This window comes from Scyliorhinus torazame, chromosome 4 (assembly GCF_047496885.1).
Source record: "Scyliorhinus torazame isolate Kashiwa2021f chromosome 4, sScyTor2.1, whole genome shotgun sequence".
Taxonomy (NCBI): domain Eukaryota; kingdom Metazoa; phylum Chordata; class Chondrichthyes; order Carcharhiniformes; family Scyliorhinidae; genus Scyliorhinus; species Scyliorhinus torazame.
This window is the reverse complement of record NC_092710.1, coordinates 128332180-128348190: the sequence shown is the minus strand read 5'-3', so window position 1 is coordinate 128348190 and position 16011 is coordinate 128332180. Positions and strand designations below refer to the sequence as shown.

The window sequence follows — 16011 nt, the reverse complement described above, 5'->3', positions numbered from 1 at the left end:
TCTACTCAACCTCGCTTCATAATCTAATCCCCTCAACTCTGGGATCAACCTAGTGAATCTCCTCTGTACTCTCTCCAGTGCCAATATGTCCTTTCTCAGGTAAGGAGACCAAAACTGAACACAATACTCCAGATGTGGCCTCACCAACACCTTATACAATTGCAGCATAACCTCCCTAGTCTTGAACTCCATCCCTCTAGCAAGGAAAGGCAAAACTCGATTAGCCGTCTTAATCACCTCTTGCACCGGCACACCAACTTTTTGCGACTCGTGCACCAGCACACCCAGGTCCCTCTGCACAGCAGCATGTTTTAACATCTTACCGTTTAAATAATAATCCATTCTACTGTTATTCCTCCCAAAATGGATAGCCTCACACTTGGCAACATTGAATTCCATCTGCCAGACCCTAGCCCATTCACCTAACCTATCCAAATCCTTCTGCAGACTTCCGGTATCCTCTGCACTTTTTGCTTTACCACTCATCTTAGTGTCGTCTGCAAACTTGGACACATTGCACTTGGTCCCCAACTCCAAATCATCTATGTAAATTGTGAACAACTGCGGGCCCAAAACTGATCCTTGAGGGACCCAACTAGTTACAGGTTGCCAACCTGAGAAACACCCATTTATCCCCACTCTCTGCTTTCTGTTAGTTAACCAATCCTCTACCCATGCTACCACTTTACCCTCAATGCCATGCATCTTTAGTTTATGCAGCAACCTTTTGTGTGGCACCTTGTCAAAAGCTTTCTGGAAATCCAGATATACCACATCCATTGGCTCCCCGTTATCTACTGCACTGGTAACGTCCTCAAAAAACTCTACCAAATTAGTCAGACACAACCTACCCTTTATGAACCCATGCTGCGTCTGCCCAATGGGACAATTTCCCTCCAGGTGACCCGCTATTTCCTCCTGAATGATAGATTCCAGCATTTTCCCTACAACCGAAGTTAAGCTTACCGGCCTATAATTACCCGCTTTCTGCCGACCTCCTTTTTTAAACAGTGGTGTCACGTTTGCTACTTTCCAATCCTCTGGGACCACCCCAGAGTCTAGTGAATTTTGATAAATTATCACTAGTGCGTTTACAATTTCCCTAGCCATCTCTTTTTACACTCTGGGATGCATCCCATCAGGGCCAGGAGACTTGTCTACCTTTAGCCCCATTAGCTTGCCCAATACTGCCTCCTCAGTGATTACAATCATCTCAAGGTCCTCACCTATCATATCTTTATTTCCATCAGTCACTGGAATGTTATTTGTGTCTTCCACTGTGAAGACTGACCCAAAAAACCTGTTCAGCTCCTCAGCCATTTCCCCATCTCCTATTATTAAATCTCCCTTCTCATCTTCCAAAGGACCAATATTTACCTCAGCCACTCTTTTTTGTCTTATATATTTGTAGAAGCTTTTACTATCTGCTTTTATATTCTGAGCAAGTTTACTTTCATAGTCTACCGTACTCTTCTTTATAGCTTTTTTAGTAGCTTTCTGTTGTCCCCTAAAGACTTCCCAGTCCTCTAGTCTCCCACTAATTTTTGCCACTTTGTATGTTTTTTCCTTCAATTTGATACTCTCCCTCACCTCCTTAGATAACCACGGTCAATTTTTCCCCTTTCTACCGTCTTTCTTTTTTGTCGGTGTGAACCTTTCCTGAACACTGTGAAAGATCGCTCGGAAGATTCTCCACTGTTCCTCAACTGCTTCACCATGAAGTCTTTGCTCCCAGTCTACCTTAGCTAGTTCTTCTCTCATCCCAATGTAATCGCCTTTGTTTAAGCACAAAACACTAGTGTTTGATTTTACCTTGTCATCCTCCAACTGTATTTTAAATTCCACCATATTGTGGTCGCTCCTTCCAAGAGGATCCCGAACTATGAGATCATTAATCAATCCTGCCTCATTACACAGGACCAGATCTAGGACCGCTTGTTCCCTTGTAGGTTCCATTACATACTGTTCCAGGAAATTATCCCGGACACATTCTATAAACGCCTCCTCAAGGCTGCCTTTACCAACCTGGTTAAACCAATCGACATGCAGATTAAAATCTCCCATCATCTCTCACCTCATTAGATTGCAAGTCCCACTCATGGAAGTGACCAATGAGTCCGTGTGAATACCTGTGATTAAATGTCAAAAAAACCTGTTACAAAATATTGAAAATGCATTTGAAATGTGTACATGATGTATCAGTGCCATGAGCAAAGTTGGAAAAGGAAAATGAACTGCTTGAGATTGCTGAATCTCTGCAGTGCAAACCATCATCCACAAACCCAACTTACTGTGATGTATCTCAACAGTCTCTGATTAAACATCAATACAAGCTGTTAACGCCTTGATGGATTGTTAGTGATTGTTGTTGATGCCACCTTGAAATTTAGTGTGCAGCTTTGAAGATCTTACCTTCTGAAGGAGATGATGCATTGGTGAAGGTTGAGAGAAGGGCAATAAAAATGATTCCAGGAGTATAAAGAGAGGGAGAGATGCAGAACACTTTATAATAATTGGAGAGAAAAGTAAGGCGCCATGTGGGTAATTTAAAAAAAATAATGAGAGGAATGATTATCCGGACATTGCTAAACTTAGAATGTGAGCGTGGAGCTGGATGGCATAAAGAATTTTAACGGCCTCAGGCAGGATTAATTCTCAACCGGAAACTTTCTTTCAAGGAAAAGTGAAAAAATAATCAGAGAAATGAATTGATGTTGATTAGCTCAAGAAAAACTGGATAAATGTCTTTGGGTAAGAATGGGATTGAGAGTTACAGAAAATAGTATGAACAGAGATATTCAAACAAGCTGTGAAATATAACTATTTAGAGTTGTGATCAAAGATAATTTGTTCTGTGTTCTGTGAAAGTTATGTAATCAAGTTCTCCAACACGATACCAGGGGGTTCATCTTCAAATGGGATGTCACATTCAGCAGATGACTACCAAAGCAAACAGGGTTTCATAGAATCCCTACAGTGCAGAAGGAGACCATTCAGCCACCGAGTTTGCACTGGCCCTGCGAAGCAGGCCCAGGCCGACATGCCCTGCCCTCGCCCCATAGCCCCTTAACAACACCTAACCTTTGGACACGAAGGGGCAATATTAGAATGGCCAATCCACCTAAATCTGCACATCCTTGGACTATGGAAGGAAACCGAAGCACCCGGAGGAAACCCATGCCGACACGGGGAGAACATGCAAAATCCACACAGTCGCACAAGGTCGGAATTGAACCCGGTCCCTGGCCTTGTGAGACAGCAGTGCTAACCATTGTGCCGCCCCTTAAATTTCTTGGATCATTGAATTTCTGAGGAAGAATCTTTGGTTTTGCAACAAAAATATCAGAGTTATAGCTTATCAAACATTTGTTTGTCCAATCCTGGAATATGCAAATTGTGTGTGGGATCCTTGCATGGCGAGAAATGGAAATAAGGTTGAAGCAATCCAACGACGTGCTGCATGACTCTGCATGAATCAGAATGGGAAATATACCAGTGTTACATCCTTGATCAAGGATTTGGAATGGGAATCTCTACAGCAAAGGAGGGAGAAAAATAGGCTGACCATGTTCTGTAAAATGTAGAATGGACTGGTGGGAATTGAGAGACACAATAAATGGAGTTGGATTCTCCGCCCCGCTGCACCACATTTCTGTTTTACCCTGCCGATGGGATGCTCCATTACGCCGGCTAGTCAATGGGGTTTCCCATTGTGCGGCAGCTCCATGCCGTCGAGAAACCCCTGGGCTGGCGGCAAAATGGAGTATCCCACCGGTGGAGAATACTGCTCCTGGTACCTTCTGGCAATGACAAAACATGAGGTTCGCCATCGGCACAAACTATGAAGACTATTTGTTTCCCTGACGGTGTGTCAACACTCTTTCCTCCCCCAAGGACAATCCCACAATGGAACAAGCAGCCAAAGGAAATAGTCAGAAACTCATTACTTGAAATTTTTAAGACACATCTTTAGACTATTGCCATTTAAAAGGTTTAATTAACGGAACTGCCATCTCAGCATGTCATGCCTAGTTTAGCTAGCACCACCCATATGAATGCTGGTGGAGTATGGATTCTGTGTCAAAGTCTGTGATGCTGACTCAACTGAAGCAGAAGTGGAAGAGTGCGGCAAGTGATTGATTTTTTCTCAGAAATCTAAAGGAAGTTTGTGGAGGTTTCTGGAAGGATGTTAAATTGGATGCATTGCACGTGATTTGTGGAAGGAGGAGACTTGGTGAACACATGTCATTTCCTCATTCACTTGCTTTCTTGCATTAATTTAAAAAAAAGATTCCCCAACAAAATGCAAAATCTATATTTTATTCCAGAAGTAAAACCCTGGGGCTGCAGAAAATTTGAAATAAAAACATAAAGTGCTGGAAATACTCAGCAAGACAGCATCCATGGAGGGAGAAACAGAGATAATTGGCAGAATCTTGTTGGGGCATCAGGTTCTCACCCTGCTGGCTGGAGAGCTGACAAGACTCTTGTGCTGCCTCTTTTTGGGAAGGCCTGCTGAACCACAAGCCAATTATGAGGCCAAGATTGGTGAAACAATAATCTGGGCTCTTTATTTGAAGATAAGCTGGAAGACCATGTGCAGATGTTTGACGCCAACCACTGCTGCTGAGGATGATTTCAGTCATGGATTACTACATCACTTCTTGACTGAGTGATTGTGATTGACAGCAGTTTGACACATGTGTCCTTAAAGGTACATGTACATCATGTCACCAAAGTAGGCACAGCAGGCCAGTGATTGCAAGGGCATCTCAACAACAGCTGGCCTGTACAGGATACAGAAAAGGTCATGCATATTTGTGAAAATTAAAAGTGAGGAGGGCGAAAGCCAGCAGGCTCCTCAGAGCAGAGGTGAAGCTCCTGTAGTTGAGTCATCTGGGGCATGGGTGAAGCTTGTGGTCCTAATTTCCAGGTATGATGGCCCCCAACCAGACTGCAGCAGAAACACCACCTCCATTGAGCTGGCTAGCCTCTGCCCATGGTGGGTAACTGCTTCGCTGGCAGCAACATGCAGGCGAAGTTAAAACTCACCCCAAACAGCATAGATCCAGTTCCTTCATGGGAAAAATCCCCAGGAATGGGATAACATGAGGATGCTACCCTAAAGTGGCTCTCCCCTATTGTCCTGGTCCACTATCTTTAAGCCCATCACCACAAGGCTGGGAAAATTCAGCACAATAAATCTGGTCATTTGTGAGCTGACATGAGCAAAAAATATAACCATGCAAGTCACCAATTTTCACAAAATTCAAACTGGTTAACAAATTGGAGAAGGGAACCCATAACTCCTACTTGACTACCCAGGAGATGACTCAAATCCCACACAACCTGGTAGATTCCTTTTAAGTGTCTTCGCAAACCACTCAGTTGTAACAAAAATAATCACTTTAAGAAATAGAACTCATTCTCAGGACAACTTAGCCCAGACAATGGCATGGTGCAACACCATAGTGTCATGGTGCAATGACAATAATCTCTCCCTCAATGTCAGCAAAACTAAGGAGCTGGTCATTTACTTCAGGATGCGAATGACGGCGAAGTAGAGATGGTTGACAGATTCAAATTCCTAGGTGTGCACATCACCAACAATCTGTCCTGGTCCACCCATGTCGACGCGACGTCTAAGAAAGCACAACAGCACCTGTACCTCTTCAGAAAACTAAGGAAATTCAGCATGTCCACATTGACTCTTAGCAATTTTTATAGATGCACCATCAAAAGCATCCTATCTTGCTGCGTCACAGCCTGGTATGGCAACTGTTGGTCCAAGACCGTAAGAAACTACAGAGAGTCGTGAACACCGCCCAGTACATCACGCGAACCCACCTCCTATCCATTGATTCTGTCTACACCTCGCACTGCCTTAGGAAAATGGGCAGCAGAATCAAAGACCGCTCCCACCCGGGCTATTCTCTCTTCCAACTTCTTCCATCGGGCAGAAGATACAAAGGTCTGAGAAGCACCAACAGGTTCAAATACAGCTTTTTCCCCGCTGTTACCAGACTTCTGAATGACCCTCTTATGGACTGAACTGATCTCTGCACACATCTTCTCTATTGTATAGCACTACACTCCATATGCTTCATCCGACATCAATGTCTATGTATTTACATTGTGTATTTATCATATGTCTTTTTGTTTTTCATGTATGTAACGATGTGCCTGGACGCTACGCAGAACAATAATTTTCACTGTACCGCGATACACATGACAATAAATCTAAATCTAAAATAAATGTGACCTTGCTAGCATTGTCTACTTTCTAAAAGCCAAGACTTAAAAAAAGTTTGCTTGAGTGAAAAGCTCTGGACTGCGATATCTTTGTGGCTTGTCTAGCAGTATGCGTAAAATATTCCAAATGTTTACACAAGTTTGTGATTTTGATGTAATCTTTGTTTCTTTGGTATGTGTTTTTCAGCAACTTGTTCCCAGCCTAAATTGTCTTCTAAAAATTGAAAGCAGGCTGTCCTCTTAACTGTAGAACAGTTTTCACTTTCATTACCTCAAAAGTAACTTTTGTAACCTTATCTAACTGCTCCCACCAATATATTCTTAAAGCATTCAGACAGACAAATCTGACATCTGTAGCCTGGCTCATTTTGGTAGAATACGCATTTTTGATTTAAGACAGTTGGGGGTTGAAGTTGCATTGCAGAATTTGCAAACTTAGGTAATTATTGAGTCATTGAATGATTAAGTGAATGTTAAAGATCAAATCCTATCTGAAGAAAAAAAAGCAAATTCCTCCAGTGTCCTGACCAAAAATCATTCATCAACCAACATTTGGTCGTCTTCTAATTGACCACAACATTTGTGTACATATTTGTTAAGTGACAAAAACTATGCTTAATTGCAAGCAAGGTGCTCTGCAATGTTTCTGAGGAATAATGTGCTGTTCATATGCGAGTGGGCATTTTATTCACTTGTCAGTGATAGTGGCCAAGATTCTCCAGCGAGTGGGAAAGCTGATGGCAACGGAGAATCTAACAGGAGTTCCCAAATGGCTTTTACGTCTGTGGGATTTCCCGTTCCGATTGTCCCTGTCAGTGACTTAATGGGGTTCCCACAATGAAAGGTCAGGAATCCCATTCTCATTAACTGGGATACTTCTCTGGGTCCGCCAGCTCTAGCTGGAATTCGTGATGGCGAATTCAGGCGAAAGGGCAAAGTGTCAAACCTGTTGAGTCTCCCGGCAGGCTATGCCTTGCCAGATCAGGTTCTCACTTAAAGTGGGTGAGAATCTGATTACAATTAATCTACATGTATTTAAATATAATTACCGGGTTTGAGGCCGGATGTTCCAGCCTCGCGATATGTTCCCCCCCCAGCTGGAAGTCCCATGGATGCCAACCGCCAATCTCTCCTGTTCCTGACAAGCTGGGACCAGGCACTGTGGATTCTGAGGGAAAGCAGAAGCTCTTTAGATCAAAGAAATAGCCTCTTTTTTAAAAAACGCAGTTAGAAACAACACCTGCTCAAAAGAGAAAGCACTTCAGCTCTCATGGACCGTGAAGAGCTCCTTTGGAATAGCCTTGACCAGTCAATCAAGAGCCTTGTAAAAGGTAATGGGCCATGAAATTGAGGGTAAGAAATGCAGTTCAAAGCTTTTAGGCTTCTCAGTTTGCCCAGAGGTTTCAAAAAGTCATAGGGGAATGAAATTGCCTGTGAAGCCTGCACTTCAAAGATTTCCAACACATCAAAGGGAATACCCCCACCTTCACCTGACAGATCTTTGTACTGGACATGCTGGGAGTGACATCAAAAGGTTCCAACGCATCAGCGGGAAGTATTTTACCTCTAACATGACATATTGAAATACAGTTTAATTATTTTCAGAGCTACAGAGGGAAGACCGGCCACACGACCCACATCCCAGACTCACGATCTGAGTACTTCTAATCCAGCCCAAGCACCCCCCAACCCCCAACCCCCCTGAAGGACCCCCCTTGGCTCACTGGAGGTGAGAGGGTGCTAACTTCCTTGCGCTCCCTCAAAGTCCATGCCAGGTTGGCACTGCGAATGGTTGGGGCCTGAAGTGGGGGGCTGAGAGGTTTGGCCTATAGGGGGGAGTGTTCTGAAGGGGAATCCTGAAGAGGAGGGCACTTGGTGAACCCATAAAGGGTGTCACTCACTTGGGAGATGGGCCTTGCCAACAATTAGAGAGGTTGGTTGTTTGGCAGCTATTTGTGGGGTGGGAGCCATGGTGGGGTTGCAGTGTTATTCTGAGACCGGTGCAACATTTTTCTGAGGAGTGGGATCTGTCAAAAGATTTAGGCCCTGCCCCTCTCAAGGCCATTTTAAAACCCGCTCCTCTCCAGAAGTAATTCCAAGTGCCATTGAACAGCACCTGATTAGTGCTGCCAGTGTCATTGGGAAACATATTGGTTTTCCCACTAGCAGCAGTACTTAGTTTTTAATGGATGGAATTGTGGCCCACATATCATTAACAGGCTTCCCCGCTGTATCATTCCCCACATTAGGGTTTCCCCCTTACTGAGAACGTGTCCCGCCAACGTAACACCATGGGACCTGCCTCCAGGATTTTCTTTTTAACTATGTGTTAAAAAATATGTGAGAAAAGCTAGAGCTGGTGGGCAGAACACCGCTTATCCGCGCCGTCCCCAACGCAACATGGCGTAGGGTTACATGGGCCGGCATGGAACAAAAGAGGCCCCCAGCCCGAGAGGCCGGCCTGCCAATCGGTGGAGGCCACAGCGGAGCCCCCCCGCCCCCCCCCCCCCCGGGGTCGAACACCCCTCCCCCACCAGGCCGCGCCCAGATGCATCCACGCCAAAAGTCCCGCCGGCTCAGAGCAGGTGTGAACGGCGCCAGCGGGACTCGGCTTTTTTAGCGTGGGCGCTCGGCCCAGCCCGGACCGAGAATTGCCGGGGGGACCCCGTAGAGTGGGCCCCGACTGGCGCCGCGCCAACCACGCCGGCGCCAATGGCGCCGTTTCTCAACGGACTGGCGTCGGGGCAGCATGGCGTGAATCGCGCCGGTTCCGGCGATTCTCCGGCCCGGCCCCGGGGTGAGAGACTCCCGTCAACAATGTTTTGGTCATAACTACTTCCTGAGGTAGAAAATTTCACAGGCTCACCACTCTCTGGGTGAAGAAATTTCTCCTCATCCCAGTCCTAAATGGACTACTCCAGAATTGACAAAAACAATTCCGCCCAGCGAATGAGACTCCAAGTGGGCAGGCAGATGAAACTACATAGGGAAGGATTCTCTTGTCTCTCCCGCCCCAGGACCAGAAATTCCTGCGCGAGGTCAACGGACCTTTATCTTGTCCGTCAGATTTTCCATCCCACCAGCAATGATTCCTTCGGCGGGCGGGACCCAAAGCTTTCGTCTGGAGTATTGTGACCAGCCACATTGATCATCTGAGTTGGATAGTGGAAATCCAACTTCAAGTAGTTTGTTTTTATATAAAAAGGTGAATATCCTGACAAGATGTGTGTTTTAAATTCCTGGATTCCTATTGGAATGCCAGTAATAAGAACGGCATCAGTAAGTACAAATAAAGTGGGTGTGACTTCTTTAAGTTTAAGATCACAAACTTTAATCTTCAAAACCACCGTTTAGAAATACATGTTTTTCTCTGATGTGCATTTGGAGATGTACTTAATCTCTGTCTGCGTAACCTTATTTTGGAAGAATTACTCTCGTTTTTGAAGATTACAATAGAGATCCTTGCTCATGTGTTAAGCAATAAATCACAGGTTGGGCAATGTCTGCACTTTTCAAGTGTTAAGTCTGATCATCAGTCAAAGAGACTTATTTCGTTGAATTTATTATTTCATTGACCAAAGAAAAAAAGAATAGTTACTTTTCATGGAGATGTTAACCATACACATTCCAAGAAAAGAGGCTTAGCACTTCCTTTTATTTTTAAATCGCACCAGTTGATTTTAACTAATGTTCCACACATTCCCAATGACTGATGATTGGTGCACGATGCCGCAGGTAAAATTGACTGGGGAGCAAGCAGGGGAGTGGAGTTTGAATCCCAAGATCAGCCATGATTGTATTGAATGGCAGAGAAGACTTGACAGGCCGTGTGGTCTATTCTCCCTGCTTCTATTTCTTTTGTTCTTGCGTTAAATCTATAGGGCTGGGTTTTCCGACCCAGGGTACCCAGATCATGTTTCCTGATGGGACGATGAATCAATCATCGGACAAAATCGAGATCGATGCCGGACACTGACCCAATCGTACAGCTCGCCACCCCACCCCCACCCCCCCGCTGGCAGCGGGATCGGGGTCGACGACCGCGCGCCAGTGGGAGCAGGTAAATAAAATGCAAATGGGTCTTGATGACCCACTTGCATCCATTTTGCGGACCCGGCACCCTATGCTCCGGGCTCCGGTGATTTTCTGCTGCCCAGTGCAAGGAATCACATGGGTGCGAATCACTTGTGGTTTCTACCAGCACGGCCCTGGCATGGTGCACCTCGTGGTGGGCCAAGGAGCAACGGTTGTCGCCTTGGCCCGTCGTGAGGTCCACCATGCCAGGGCCATGTTGGTAGAGACCATCCATGCCCATCTGAGAAGTACCCATCCCACCCAAATATGCACTGCCTTCCCCTCCAGGGATCCCTGTGGTAGGGAGGCCCTCCCACAGGGTCCCCTCTCATAGGAGGACCCCTCAGGGCCCTTGTAAGCGGGAGGACCCATAGGCACCCCTGTTATAGCAGAACCCCCCACAGGGACGACTGTAATAGGAAGACCCCCATCGGGTCCTTCCCCCCCACAGACCCCCCTCCTTCCTCACACAGACCCCCCCCCCCCCCCCCCTCCGAGTCAAGAGATATAGGGCTTGATTCTCCGCAGTTAAACAAATTTCACGCCGAAATTGGGCCCGGTGCCGGTCCGGCGATTCTCCAGGGCCCCGAGAATCGCCGTGTTCACGGAGTAATCCGTGCGGCTGGGGGGCCATTGCCAGAGGCCCGCCCAGTGATCCTTCGCTTCTGACCAGCCTAGTTCCTGACGCCGTGGGTCTAAACACCTATCGCCATTCGGGAAGCTTGCGAGTCCGCAGCCGCCCTGGTTGGTTGGGGGGTGGGGGGGAGGGATCGGGCACTGGGGAGGGCCTTACGGGCGAAGGGAGACAGATCGGGGTGGTCGGCTCTTCGGGTACGCGGCCGATCGGGGGGGCCTAATTTCTTCATCTGCATTCATGGTCCGAGTCCGCCATGGCGCTCGGCGCGGCTGCTGGAGGCCGCCGCCCTGCTCATTCGCGGACTCGAAACCTAAAGTGTGGGAGTCCATATCTGTGGCTAAAGCTGTGAGAATCACTCCGGTTCCCTGCTAGCGCCTACAGGTCAGTGAATCGGCTCATCTTTTTCACAGGAATGAGTTGAAATGCCAGCGTTTTTACAGCGGCGTGGGGACATAGCCCCATTTTGGGAGAATCCAATCCATTGTCTGGACGCTAGGGAGCAGCCAGAGGCAATGAGAGAAATTACAGCTGTGACATTTTTCTTGCAGCTCCGCATGTCCATTCCTGGAAGGAGAGCAGCTGTGATCTGCGTCTGGTTCCCACGGACCCATTAGTTGCAAGCCATTCTGCTAGTGGTCTGTGATTGACCGCTTTCACAAACCATCTTTAGCTTTGATTCATTCATCTCCCTTCAAGTTTAGTGGCCTAAGTGGTGAAACCCCAATAATTGTAAAGATTGACCACATAAAAGAGAGGTAAATGCAGTGAAATCGCACACCTGAGTGATTGGAATGCAGTTAGTGATTGAAATGCACGTACCTCTTTTCACTGCCCCTGTCTGGACTGCTCTCTAGCTTCCAAACAGGTGTCCATTTTCTTGGGGGCAGTGGTGGTGGTCTGTAGGCAGGGGGAGCCTTTAGGCAGGGCATCCATGTGTGTGTGTGGGGGGGGGGGGGGTCATCCTTTACAAGCATTCCTGTGTCCCCCTATTATCGGGGTCCCTGTGGGGAGTCTTCCTATTACAGAGGTTCCTGTGGGGGCCGCTGTTTTACAGGGGTCTCTGTGGTGGGTTTCCCTATTACAGGGTTGCTGTGGGGTATCTCCCTGTTGCAGGGGGCTCTCTGGGGTGTTTCCCTATTACAGGGTTGCTGTGGGGGGTCTTCCTATTGCAGGAGTCCCTGTGGGGGGGTCTCCCTATTACAGGGGTCCCTGATGGGGTCTCCCTATTACTGGACTCCCTGTGGAATGTTCCCTATTACAGGGGTCTCTGTGGAGGGTCTCCTCATTACTAGGTCCCTTTGGAGTGTCTCCCTATTACAGGTGCCCTGTGGAATGCTGTTGAGGGCTGATTTGTTGTGCGGGAGAAAGGGGTCGGTCAGCGGCGGGACGTCGCTATCGAGCCACCCGCTCAAGATGGCGGTCCGATAGCGGAATCCCTTGCATTCCTGCCATACATAAATTTGCATGGCACGGAATACGGAATTGCTGACCGGTTTGCGCTGCCAGAGGGAATATAAACCGGTTGCAATTCAGCTCCCGCGGGAGAACATTCTCTGTCCCACAGCTCCCGTTTTCTGGTGCGGCGCACCCCCGCTGGCAGCAGGATTCTCTGTCCTGGCAGCTACCCAATGGGGTTTCCCATTGTGGGCACCCCATGGCAAAATGAAGGATCCCACCAATGGAGAATCCAGCCCATAGTCTCCTAAACGGAGAATCCCGCCCATTGAATTCTTGTCCCAGCCAGAGAACTGCAACCCTTTTGATGAGTACACATTCTAGTGTAGCTGGAACACTACACTAGTAGTGTAGTGAAACAAAGAAGATATCTTTGTTTCTGTTAATTCTGCAAGATGGAAGTACCAGTGCAACCATTCAGTTTAATTACAAGGCCAGGTTTATTTATAACAATTTAAACAACTGAAAGCACAGAGAGAAAAGCACAGCCCTGCCAAATAACTAATTCTAATACTTTAGATCTCTGATGCAATCTGTTCCTTCCGCAGTGAATGATACATTCGGTTAAATATTCTGCTGAGGAGTACTTGATGCATTGAAATTAATGGGTAAAAACCTCTGCGTCATATCGATGTGATTTCCTCATTTGTACATCTGACAGGCAACATTCTATTCTGCGAGGACACAAGAGAAAGGTTTACCTCAGTGATCCTGAATTTCTACTGAGACTGTTGCAATGACTTTGGTGTGGGATTTACAGGGCGAAGAAATGGGCAGGTGTTTACATGTTTATCTGGGGACTCTGACCATCTCCCACTGATTTCGCTGCAGGAGGTTTGGAAAATCTGAGCCATTTTATTTTCTCTCTCATTACAGCTCAAATGTCACAGATTATCCATGTTGTGTTTCCTCCTTAATCTTGATCGCTCCCAGCAGCCACCAAGCCTGATAAAGCATAAAATCTCTACAGTGTAGAGGAGGCTATTCAGTCCACCGAGTCTGCACCAGCCCTCCAAAAGAGCACTCTACTGATGCCCACTTGCCCACTCTATCCCCGTAACCCCATCTAAACGGCGCATCTTTGGACATTAATCGGAATTTAGCGTGGCCAATCCACCTAACTTGCACATCTTTGGACTGTGGGAGGAAACCGAAGCACTTGGTGAGAGGAACCCCACTCAGACATGAGGAGAATGTGCAAACTCCACTCAGTCACCCAAAGTCAGATTTAAACCTGGGTCCCTGGTGCTGTGATGCAGCAGTGCTAACCACTGTGCCACCATGCTGCCTCTCTATCGTATTGCCAATTCATATCAATTGACCAAAGGATATGGAGTTCAAGACACATAATTAAGTTTTCTTTTCCAGCTGATGGGTGATACAAAACGGATAATAAAAACAAAGGGAGAACTAAATATAAAGCTGTTATCCAAAGAAAACATTATTTTTGTTGGACCAGTTACAAATGTACGAATGTTTATCATGGATAAAAGGTGTTACCTATTAATGTCTGTTACCAAGTATACTTATTTGTTGATTAAAATTTTTTTTTATCGTAGAGTGATTGAGTTAATTTAAATAACTCGAGACCAAGCTTTTCTGTATTAAAGGTGAAGAATGTTTCTTTATTTGCCTGAGAGGTTTAATGAGTGTTTGATGTCTTAGTTACATGACTCACCCACACTATCACACACACACAAAAGCTAGATACAGATGAAGGCTAACCAGTAATTAGAAAAATGGAATTTAACTCAAAGTCCTTATTTATGGGATCGATATTTCTTGGTTGAGTTGATGTTTTGGTTGGATGACAAGATATTAAAAAGCAGGGGTTTCTCAGTGGCTGCATAGGCTCTTGCAGGTATATACTTAAGCTGCTGAGCTGACTGAAGTGGTAGATGGCTCATTGCAGGACTTGCTCTCTCTGAAATAAGTCTCTCAGATGTTTCTCTCAAAATTCAGTTCAAACTCTGTTAACAACTGTAGGCAGGGACCAAAGATGGCTGTCATATCATGTGACCTCACATCAACGTCTATTGATGGAATGAATTGGATGTTGTAGCAATCCCATTGAGCAGTTGGTTCTTGCTCCACCTGTGTTTTCAGTAATCTAAGATGTCAGTGAGGTTTCATTTATCTCTAGGGCTAAAAAAACATCGGCAAGAAGATCTTCATGGTTCCCTCTGGAGAAAAGATTTGTAAACCACAGAGACTAGAGGACTAGAAAATCTTTAGGGGGCAACAAAAAGCTACTAAAAAAGCTATAAAGAAGAGTAAGATAGATTATGAGTTTAAACTTGCTCAGAATATAAAAACAGATAGTAAAAGTTTCTACAAATATATAAAACAAAAAAGAGTGGCTAAGTAAATATTGGTCCTTTAGAGGATGAAAAGGGAGATTTAATAATGGGAGATGAGGAAATGGCTGACGAACTGAACAGGTTTTTTGGGTCGGTCTTCACAGTGGAAGACACAAATAACATGCCAGTGACTGATAGAAATGAGGCTAAGACAGGTGGGGACCTTGAGAGGATTGTTATCACTAAGGAGGTAGTGATGGACAAGCTAATGGGGCTAAAGGTAGACATGTCTCCTGGCCCTGATGGAATGCATCCCAGAGTGCTAAAAGAGATGGCTAGGGAAATTGCAAATGCACTAGTGATAATTTACCAAAATTCACTAGACTCTGGGGTGGTCCCGGTGGATTGGAAAATAGCAAACGTGACACCACTGTTTAAAAAAGGAGGTAGGCAGAAAGCGGGTAATCATAGGCCAGTGAGCTTAACTTCGGTAGTAGGGAAGATGCTGGAATCTATCATCAAGTAAGAAATAGTGGGGCATCTGGATGGAAATTGTCCCATTGGGCAGACGCAGCATGGGTTCATAAAGGGCAGGTTGTGCCTAACTAATTTAGTGGAATCTTTTGAGGACATTAACAGTGCGTTAGATAACGGGGAGCCAATGGATGTGGTATATCTGGATTTTCACAAAGCCTTTGACAAGGTGCCACACAAATGGTTGTTGCATAAGATAAAGATGCATGGCATTAAGGGGAAAGTAGTAGCATGGATTGAGGATTGGTTCATTAATGGAAAGCAAAGAGTGGGGATTAATGGGTGTTTCTCTGGTTGGCAATCAGCAGCTAGTGGTGTCCCTCAGGGATCAGTGTTGGGCCCACAACTGTTCACAATTTACATAGATGATTTGGAGTTGGGGACCAAGGGCAATATGTCCAAGTTTGCAGACGACACAAAGATAAGTGGTAAAGCAAAAAGTGCAGAGGATACTGGAAGTCTGCAGAGGGATTTGGATAGACTAAGTGAATGGGCTAGGGTCTGCCGGATGGAATACAATGTTGACAAATATGAGGTTATCCATTTTGGTACGAATAACAGCAAAAGGGATTATTATTTAAATGATAAAATATTAAAACATGCTGCTGTGCAGAGAGACCTGGGTGTGCTCGTGCATGAGTCTCAAAAAGTTGGTTTACAGGTGCAACAGGTGATTAAGAAGGCAAATGGAATTTTGTCCTTCATTGCTAGAGGGATGGAGTTTAAGACTAGGGAGGTTCTGCTGCAATTGTATAAGGT

General features: G+C 45.8%; 1 protein-coding gene and 1 long non-coding RNA gene across 2 annotated transcripts in view; both read left to right on the top strand.

Moving 5' to 3' along the window:
• The window catches only part of LOC140410474 (CUB and sushi domain-containing protein 1-like), a 3392839-nt gene that overhangs the window by 2413163 nt on the left and 963665 nt on the right, over window positions 1-16011 (top strand). The gene's annotated exons all lie outside the window — the stretch shown is intronic.
• On the top strand, window positions 11156-13976 carry LOC140411637 (uncharacterized). Its single transcript, XR_011940914.1, has 2 exons — window positions 11156-11344; window positions 12967-13976. It is a non-coding gene; the product is annotated as an uncharacterized lncRNA (long non-coding RNA).